The following is a 9,637-nucleotide window of genomic DNA, read 5'->3' on the forward strand; positions in this document are numbered from 1 at the left end:
TTGAGCACCATGAGAATACATTTGCCTTCGATTTTAGCATATGACATCACCTACCAACCACCATCCTAAATGTCGAAACTTTCTTTTCTTATTAATCTTGACTTCGGCGACTTGTTCCCTCTCGATGTGTTCTGCTGATTGATCGATTTTTATATGGTTCCATTTGATTGATTATCTAGAGAATATGTTCTAGTAATTCAGCATAATTAACATTATAAAACATCAAATTGGTGATAATGATAGTAATATGCATACTTTTTCTCTTGATTAATATTTAAGTGTTAAAGTTGACATTCAAATGACTGTAGTGCATACATACAGGTTATAACAACATTCATCATTATTTACAAATACACTTCTCTACATTATATAATACTTTTTCCATTAAATAAAGCCTTAGAAGTTTCTGGAATGTCTTTTTACTGACACTGTCATGTAGACTCTTAAGGTGAACATTATACCAGTTGTACACGTGAGTATGAGGACCTTTTTCAACAGATATCACTGTATTTGATTTATTTTTATTTAGTCATGTTAAAAAACATTCTGTACAGATATTGTATTGTAATGTAGCAGAAGTCAGTTAATACAATATTACATGGACAATAAGAGAGGAAAAACAAACAACCCTGCAACCAATGCAAATGCGAAGTGTACAATATCCCAGTCAAGTTCTCAAGAAAAACAATAATACTGCAGACGATATTTATACGAGATATACGATGTTACATACATTAGCATACGAATTAAATAATTCAACGTAATACGTCTTTTACAAAACTTACAGCTCTATAAATTCATTTAAATTATTATATATGTTTTATGATGAATTGTTTCCATTTCTTCTTGAAAACGTGAGAGCAGTCAATTCCTCTTTTATATTGAGTGGTAGGCTATTGTAAATTGTTTTCCCAGCCTGGATAACTTCTTTTTGTAGTGTATTAAGAGGTACTGAATCTTTGTGAAAGCTTTGCTTCTGACATCTGTGTCGACTGTGACTGTGGAAAAATTTTTGTTGTTGATTACAAATATCATCAATGAGTAAAAGTACTGGCTTGTGAGTGTCAGTATAACAATTATCTTGAATAGAAGCCTGCAGGAAGTCAGAAGTCCCATTTGAAACACCACAGGTGAACCTCACAGCTCATAATTGTATTTTAAAAACTCTTTCCAGTTTTGCACCATTTCTCCAGAATATTATCCCATACAAAATCAGAGAGTGGAAGTATGTGAAATATGGCAACATTATTATTTTTCATGTTACTTGTCTGAAACTGTATTAAACTTGCCTTTGAGAGTTTTAGTGAGAGATATTTGCTGCAAACCACTCGTATACTTGTTGTGTTATTGTTTCAATTGTAATCTGCATTGAGAATTTCATGCTCTTTATCTAGATAATTGTATATCAGCAAACAGTACTACATTTGCATAGAATTTACTGATGCTGTCTACTGATTAATTAATAATTTTAAGAATCATAATTAAGATAGAAATTTGGTGGTACCACACAAGAGGCGGAACAATAATGAGTTCTCATGGGACTGTGTATTTCAGCTAATTTATGTGTAGCAATACACACCCCAGACAGCCAGGGTCAGGATTTTTCATATACACAAAAAAGCTAACATTTAATGTTGGGTTATTAGATGTGATAGTTCTTCGAACCTTCAAGTTATTTACTTCCTCTTCTTCTTTGAAGCCAATGTCACGGCATCCAGCTTGCTCTGCTCAAATTTCTTGCTTCTCCAAAGTATTACAGATAGTGGTAATGCAGACAGATACATCAGCTGAAATAATAAACTGGTAAATGAAGTTGACTTCATATTATAAGAATTAATGTAGTACTGAAATGCACGTACTCTCTCTATTATGGACGAGAAAAGGCAGACAGCACAAGACCGATGAAACATCCAGTAGTAGCTTCCACAAAGAAAATTTTTTTAAGGAAATTAATGTTCTTCATCTTTTCTCGCTAGCTCTACAGGCTTGATTGCAGCAGACATAATATGTTTTAAACTTTGATGCAAACTACTTAAGCAGATGAATGGACAGACAGAAAAAACAAAACATATACCCATACAGGTAAATCAGTGTAAGCTCCAATACAACTGGTAGGTACCTAATGTAGAGTAAGAAGATCAGTTGTCCAGGGATCAAGCCTTGGGGAACAGAGTATTTAATTGTTCTCCACTCTGACTATATTTTTTCACCAGTACCCATTAGAGCACATCTGTTATGTTATGGAAAAAGGGTTCTAGCCAGTTAATTGTTGATCATTGATGACATAGTGCGAAAGTTTTTCTACTAATATGTTTTACATAGTCGAAAATTTTAACGAGATCACAGAAAATACCTACAGGATAACTTCTACAGTTAAATTCATTTAGAACTTATTTTGTGCGACTGACTAGTGCTCTCTCTGCAGACAGCACTTTGTGAAAGCCAAACTGTGAGGGTGTCAGTGAGCCATTTTGTGTATAGGATTCATATGGGCTTCTATAACTTTTAGAAAGAACTGGCAGCAAAGAAATAGGCTTTTAGATATCACACATCACTTACCACCTTTAAGGAACCATTTGAACTCGAGCACACAAAATATTTAATTTACTGAACTTAGATTATATGTATCGATTTTTTAAGACGAGAGAAAGCAAAACAAAGGAATTAACACCGCACTCCTCTCGCAGCCCGCAGGCATCAGCACTCAATGTCATTCGTTGTCCTAGAAGGACGTAATATTTTGTGTGGCTCCACAGTTAGCCATATTCATACTTATTTGCAGAAAAGAGGCGCAGAATTACTAAGTCGCTCTCATTTGTGAATTATCTGCAATTATTTACCTAGAATTTTACGTAAGTGTAATTCAAATCGTAATGTATATGTTGAAATGAATACATGTTTTATTTAATCGTATGCTTTTCTCTGTTTTAGTCACCCCATTGTCATAATTGAAGCTGAGGTCAGATATTAGACTTTGTCTACAAAAAATATGTAATGAACCCTGGCTACGTTCCGTACATCTTCGGAAGTGCGAAGCTCGATAAATTCACGGCGTAAATTGCATTTACTTCATTGCATGACCTCAATGAACAATGCTACGTAATAGTGGTGGGCAGGAAATCGCGTATGTTAGAAATCACAGTGACTGAGAAGTCACAGATATCACAGTAGCAACTTTACAGAATCTAACTGCGATTTCAGTCACAGTTAGCAGTCGCAAGTAGTATTTCATATTCAAAGACGTGAGCCATCTATTGGTCGAATTTAGCACTGCTTTCTGCGATTTCAGTGACAAGTCGCTACTAAGAGTCGCAAGTAGCAACTAAAAAGCGCGGTTAACAGTGGCATCTGTTGGCCAAAGTTCGTACTACGTCCATCTCTGCGGTACGCCATGGAGTCCAATTGCGATTTTCGTGACAAGTCGCAACTAAGAGTCGCAAGTAGCAACTAAAAAGCGCGGTTAACAGTGCCATTTGTGGGTCAAAGTTCGTACTACGCCCATCTCTGCGATACACTATTGAGTCCAACTGCGATTTCCGTGACAAGTCGCAACTAAGAGTCGCAAGTAGCAACTAAAAAGCGCAGTTAGCACTGCCATCTGTTGAGCAAAGTTCATACTACGCTATTCGCTACCAAGTCAAACTGCGATTTCTGTGACAAATCGCAACTAAGAGTCGCAAGTAGCAACTAAAAAGCGCAGTTAACATACTTTCCCTAGTGTCATCTGTTGACCGACGTACGTACTTCGTTATGAGAGCCTTGTGCCTCACGAGATCGATGTGCTGTGTGTGCATATGAAGGGCTTATTTCAATAGTGGTACAAGTCCATTTTTGTTCATTTTGAGATACAGAGTCGTAAAGTTAAATGAGCGCTGACAAATCTGCATTTGAGATACCAGAAATATTCAAGCATATGGCTTCTTGCTAGAGATGAACCTTTATTTATGTTTGTTTGGATCACTAATTTCAGAAGCATTATAGACAGAAAAGTGGAGGTAATGGACTTGTACCACTATTAAAATAAGCCCTTCATATTATATGACGACATGCACATTCAGCATCAGTTATGGTTGGTCAAATACTGCTGTGACTCTGAATGTATTATATTAATAAGAAACAACATTGCCTTTTTCTCCTGAAAATATCAAGTAACGTAACAAATGTGTTTGATTCTGCTTCCAATATGACAGTTTTGGTAAATACTCCACATGCCTACAGGACTTTGCAATGTTAACACAGCAGAACTCAGACATCTGTATAAGTGTAGAGAAATGAAAACAGTCATATGAATGCCTCACTTTTGTTCCGACACAGTTCAAGACTCGGGAGAAAAGTTTTACACCTGGTGTTCTACATGGCAACTTCACACACAAGAACTTTTTGCCGACACTACTACCACCTACATAAGTAGGCTTTTCCTGTGTTACTTTCAAGTAACGCACATAAGCTATTCCTGATTTAACTGGAAGATCTGTACTTCCCACTTTCATATCAACAGCCTCAAAATGCATATTGTAGACTTCGGGATAAGTTACAGGTCAGTGTCACACCAAGATTGTGGAGAAAGGGGGGGGGGGCGGCATGTCACTCTCCAACAAGTGTTTACCAATAAGTAAGTGGCGGAAAATTATGGGTATAGGACGGCTTAAACATGTGGAAAAGGAGATTTTTATTATTCACTCACTGTATTTGACATTTATTATTCCTTTAAAATTGCACAACAATTTCAATAAAACACAGTTTAATCATTCACTCACTTATTTCACAATTATTTCACTTTTAAACTGCAAATCCTCTAAGAACTGTCTTGAATCTTCACGAGTCTCTCTCAAAAACAGCCTTGATGTGGATAGATACGTACAGCAACCAGTAATCAGAGTCAGAACTGTGTCTGCAAAAACACAAGGATTATTAAACAATTTTTGCTGTCATTAATTACTAGCAATATAATTGACAGAGTAGATTGCTAATATTTGCTATAATGAATCACATTTGCAAGAACGATCTCACTGAAGTAATTAAGTCCATCGAAACGCTTAGAAACTAACCTCTCGTCCGACGAAAACGGTCTAAAGACGCAGTGGCAACTTCTTCAGATCTGTTGACAACGATATTTTGAGTTATCACTTTACTGAGTGACTGAAATGAGTTCAGGTACCTGTGAACATAACAATATGTTAGAATTCATTTTCTAAATACGAACTATTACGGTACTGTACGGCTACTTACATATTAATTACACTATTAATATTTTCACAGTTGTTTCTTTAATACAAAATTAAAGCCAACGCAAGAAAAAACGTAAAACATACTTGCCAATGACAGGTTTGTTGAGATGCAATTTTCTGTGTTAACAGATGTAACTTTTTCATACGGTGGTAAGTCGCAGAAATCGCAGGAATCACAGAAATCGCAGAAGTAGCAGAAGTCACAGAAATAGCAGAAATCGCAGAAGTAGCAGAAGTCACAGAAATCGCAGAAGTAGCAGAAATCGCGGAAGTAGCAGAAATCGCAGAAATAGCAGTGGCGGAGGGATACACGACCTATGTTCCTTACCTGCGACTCTTAACTGCGACAAATCACAGTTAAGAATAACAGATACTCAAAAGTAGCATTCACAGAAATCACTGATATCGGAAAATCGCAGTTTAGCCCATCACTACTACGTAAGATTTTATGAAACATTAAGAAATTCAATTCCAATCTTAAAGGCGAAACAAACTTTAATCGCTCAATTACTTATCCGAACAATTATTATTATTACAATTTATTATTATATTATTATTTTATTTATATTTATTAAACACCTTTGTGTTGACATCAGTGTAACATGTTTTAATTTATTAGGAAATACTACAGTTTTGATAGATCGGTTACATAAATAGCACAATATGTTGCTGATTGAGTCACCACATACTTTTAGTGCATTGGTAGATTTCTGTCATACCCAGAAGAGCTGGTGCATTTTAGGGATCTGATGATTTTATAATTTCGCTGCGTGTTGTGGATCTGAAGTGAAGTGTCGTCACTAATGTATGTTGAGTACTACTAAGTAGTCTTATGGTTTCTGAGGGAGGCCGAGTGTTTTGTGTTCCAATGGTTTCAGCTAGCAGGAGAAATTTACTGAATTCAGAGACTGCCATTTTCAGATTATTGTGGTCTGTCCCATTTTCTGTTAACAACTGCACTATTAGCTGCAACAGGCAACAGATGTGCTTTGTTGGTGCTGCACATTTTTAGCGATTTTGACCAAGACAAACTCACACTGGAGTGTTCTTTCTAGTCATTCCCGCGTAGAATGTGCACAGAAGCAAATAAGTGAAAAATCTGTGCAGTGCGCACGTTTATTTACATATGAAGATGGCGGAAAGTGAAGATACAGTGTGTGTTAGCTCTGCAAATGTGAACAGAAACAGTGGTAAAAAGTGTGCAAAATGTAAAAAACAAAACATTTATAGTGAAGAGAAATGTGTTACATGCCATATGATTGTAAAAATATGAGAAGAAAGGATGGGAAAATCGACAAATTTCGTAAATGCAATCGCGAGTATAGCGTCCACATCGTCTTCCGATCAACCTCATGGTGAACATTATCGTGTATACTCAGACAAATGCTATTGCAACATGCGAGCGGCGAAAGGTATGTGTGTTAAATGCAAAACTTTACACCATTACAGTTGTGCAAGTGCTAATCCGAAACAAATATTCTGGACTTGTCGGGAATGTTATGTAGACGACATTGAAAAAAAATTGATCAGTGCAGAATGCGAAAGTGAAGTGATTGCAACGTTGCTAACTGAGATCGGCATTTTAAAACGTAAATATGAGGCCTTAACACAAGAAGACCTACAGCCTGATATATTAATATAAAAGCGAACTGGAAGAAGCAAAAATAATAATAAGTTCATTAACTAATCAACTACAAAGACAGGCCTCACATAGAAAACACGCAGAGATCGATGAATTTCAACAGAAAATGCATACCAGCGAAGCGAAAAACTGTGCCCAAGTGAAATATTTGTCTTCAAGAATAAATAATAAATCTTCATGAAATCTCACTGAGTTAAATATCTACTCAGATAGCCACGGACGCGGACTGGCGGAAGTACTACGAAACCATTACGATCTGAAAGTATGCAGTCTTGTGAAACCAGGAGCACCAATGCGGGAAATTATTAGGGACGTTTTACTGGGCAAACAAGACAACAAAAATCGTCATGTTGTATTAATTGGAGGAGCAAATGACGTGTATTGTAACGAGTTAGCTAACGGTATTATCAGTCTCAAAAGTGCCCTCAGTTCGATAGAAAACCAAAAAGGCATGACCTCATATCTGCTTCATGTGGGAACGCCAAAATTAAGGAAGCAAATAAACAGATACAAACAGCGTGTAAAGTGTACCCAAACATAAGATTTCTATCAGTCGATTTCCTGGACAGATGCAGCTTTACAAAACATGGCATGCACCTGTATAGAAGAGGCAAGTCATCTCTGTGCAAAGCAATTTACGAAACGTTAGAAACATATAAAAAACAAAGTATCTATGAGTCAGTACCAGCCATTGTAATGAACTACCAATACATTACTGAAAGCAACCATGGAGGAAGTGAATCTGTCTTGGAGACAACAACTAAAGCAGCTGCAGAACCACAAATTGCTACAGCATCATGATCAAATTCAGTAACAACTGCAGCACCAGCAACATCTGAACCAGCTCAAGCAACAAGACCAATAACAGCAGCAGCACAAGTAACAGAAGCAGAAATGGTGTCAACAACTGTAGCAGTTCCACTACAGTCACTGGCAGAAAAGAGGAAGGAAACCACAGTGAGTATTGTATCACCACCTCCATCCTACGCCAAAGTGTTATCAAGTGCCTCAACTGAGCCTACCCACATAAACTATGAAACATGTGAGACAAATAAGAACCTTGAGAAACACACAACAAAAATGTCATCTCGATTAGCAGATAAGAAAACAGAAACCTCAGTAAGTATTGTATCATCTCCATCCCATAGTGAAGCGTTATCTAGTGCATCAAATCAGCCATCCCACACTAATGTGTTATCAAGTAGGCGTATATCAAATGCCCCATGCCAGATAAATTATGCAGGAAGTGAAATAAAAAAGTCTGCCACCCGAGCCTCAAACAGAACCAGAAAAATACCACAGAAAAGTAATGATTTTTTTATGCCCTGCCACAAGGAAGTCCAGCTGCTACCGAAACATAACACCATCACCACACCAAACATGAGGACCAGTGAAAGGCAAACCACCATGTGTGCATCCAGTTGGTCCCAAGACACCACGCATCTTCCCTCTTGCTGTGAAACATCAATATTATTCATGCACATAAATACACTCCTGGAAATGGAAAAAAGAACACATTGACACCAGTGTGTCAGACCCACCATACTTGCTCCGGACACTGCGAGAGGGCTGTACAAGCAATGATCACATGCACGGCACAGCAGACACACCAGGAAACGCGGTGTTGGCCGTCGAATGGCGCTAGCTGCGCAGCATTTGTGCACCGCCGCCGTCAGTGTCAGCCAGTTTGCCGTGGCATACGGAGCTCCATCGCAGTCTTTAACACTGGTAGCATGCCGCGACAGTGTGGACATGAACCGTATGTGCAGTTGACGGACTTTGAGCGAGGGCGTATAGTGGGCATGCGGGAGGCCGGGTGGACGTACCGCCGAATTGCTCAACACGTGGGGCGTGAGGTCTCCACAGTACATCGATGTTGTCGCCAGTGGTCGGCGGAAGGTGCACGTGCCCGTCGACCTGGGACCGGACCCCAGCGACGCACGGATGCACGCCAAGACCGTAGGATCCTACGCAGTGCCGTAGGGGACCGCACCGCCACTTCCCAGCAAATTAGGGACACTGTTGCTCCTGGGGTATCGGCGAGGACCATTCGCAACCGTCTCCATGAAGCTGGGCTACGGTCCCGCACACCGTTAGGCCGTCTTCCGCTCACGCCCCAACATTGTGCAGCCCGCCTCCAGTGGTGTCGCGACAGGCGTGAATGGAGGGACGAATGGAGACGTGTCGTCTTCAGCGATGAGAGTCGCTTCTGCCTTGGTGCCAATGATGGTCGTATGCGTGTTTGGCGCGGTGCAGGTGAGCGCCACAATCAGGACTGCATACGACCGAGGCACACAGGGCCAACACCCGGCATCATGGTGTGGGGAGCGATCTCCTACACTGGCTGTACACCACTGGTGATCATCGAGGGGACACTGAATAGTGCACGGTACATCCAAACCGTCATCGAACCCATCGTTCTACCATTCCTAGACCGGCAAGGGAACTTGCTGTTCCAACAGGACAATGCACGTCCGCATGTATCCCGTGCCACCCAACGTGCTCTAGAAGGTGTAAGTCAACTACCCTGGCCAGCAAGATCTCCGGATCTGTCCCCCATTGAGCATGTTTGGGACTGGATGAAGCGTCGTCTCATGCGGTCTGCACGTCCAGCACGAACGCTGGTCCAACTGAGGCGCCAGGTGGAAATGGCATGGCAAGCCGTTCCACAGGACTACATCCAGCTTCTCTACGATCGTCTCCATGGGAGAATAGCAGCCTGCATTGCTGCAAAAGGTGGATATACACTGTACTAGTGCCGACATTG

At 39.8% G+C, this 9,637-nt stretch overlaps 1 long non-coding RNA gene across 1 annotated transcript; it reads right to left on the reverse strand.

The window, feature by feature from the left end:
- Positions 1 to 405: 405 nt before the first annotated feature.
- LOC126092388 (uncharacterized) lies at positions 406 to 1,924 on the reverse strand. The gene is made up of 3 exons (XR_007521326.1): positions 1,860 to 1,924; positions 1,666 to 1,787; positions 406 to 998 (listed from the first exon to the last, which is right to left on the reverse strand). It is a non-coding gene; the product is annotated as an uncharacterized LOC126092388 (long non-coding RNA).
- Positions 1,925 to 9,637: the final 7,713 nt, after the last annotated feature.

The sequence above is a fragment of the Schistocerca cancellata genome, chromosome 7, assembly GCF_023864275.1.
Source record: "Schistocerca cancellata isolate TAMUIC-IGC-003103 chromosome 7, iqSchCanc2.1, whole genome shotgun sequence".
Classification (NCBI taxonomy): domain Eukaryota; kingdom Metazoa; phylum Arthropoda; class Insecta; order Orthoptera; family Acrididae; genus Schistocerca; species Schistocerca cancellata.